The sequence below is a fragment of the Glycine soja genome, chromosome 2 (genome assembly GCF_004193775.1).
Source record: "Glycine soja cultivar W05 chromosome 2, ASM419377v2, whole genome shotgun sequence".
Lineage (NCBI taxonomy): Eukaryota > Viridiplantae > Streptophyta > Magnoliopsida > Fabales > Fabaceae > Glycine > Glycine soja.
This window is the reverse complement of record NC_041003.1, coordinates 22,191,740-22,192,596: the sequence shown is the minus strand read 5'-3', so window position 1 is coordinate 22,192,596 and position 857 is coordinate 22,191,740. Positions and strand designations below refer to the sequence as shown.

Below are 857 nucleotides of genomic sequence, written 5' to 3'. Positions count from 1 at the left end.
GTTGATTCAATTGGGTAGCCAATTGTCCCATCTGATTGGTTAAGCTCTGAATGGAGGCTCTGGTCTCTTGCTGAAATTGCATGTTCTGCATAGTCATTTGCCTCACAAGTTCTTCGAGGGAAGGTTGTGGAGGGGCCTCAACTGTTAGTTGTTTCTGGGGTTGTTGTTGTTGTTGGATTGGTGGAGGAATGTATGGTCTGCTTGGGCCAGCAGCATTTTGGAAGGAAGGAGCAGGCTGTTGTTGTTGTTGCTGAGGGCTGGACCATCTGAGATTAGGGTGATTCCTCCATCCAGGGTTGTATCTATTGCTGGAGAGGTCATAATTGTTCTACTGTGGTTGATTTTGCTGCTGAGGTTGAGGAGGTCTATTGTAAATATTTGCAGCATAAGCTTCAGGCTGCTCAATTGCTCCAGGTTGCTGCATGGAAGGGCAAAGGTCTGTATGGTGGTCAGCAGAGGAGCACAAACCACAAACCCTTGCGACAGGTATAGATTTCTGATTCAAGGCCAGCTGGGTTACCAAGTTAACCAATGCATCCAGTTTGCCTTCAAGCTTCTTAGTCTCAGATGATGCAGCTGAGTTTGTAGCTACCTCATGCACTCCTCTAATGACTATGGCATCATTTCTGGCGCTAAACTGCTTCAGCAGGAGTCATGTCTCCAAGGGCTCCATCACTGGCAGCATCTATCATACTTCTCTCCATATTATTGAGTCCTTCATAAAAATATTGGAGAAGAAGCTGCTCCGAAATCTGATGGTGAGGGCAACTGGCGCATAGTTTTTTAAATCGCTCTCAGTACTCATACAGGCTCTCTCCACTGAGTTGTCTAATACCTAAGATATCTTTCCTGATGGC

General features: G+C 46.1%; 1 non-coding gene across 1 annotated transcript; it reads left to right on the top strand.

Moving 5' to 3' along the window:
• Positions 1 to 750: 750 nt before the first annotated feature.
• LOC114404232 lies at positions 751 to 857 on the top strand. The gene has a single exon (XR_003664866.1). It is a non-coding gene; the product is annotated as a small nucleolar RNA R71 (small nucleolar RNA).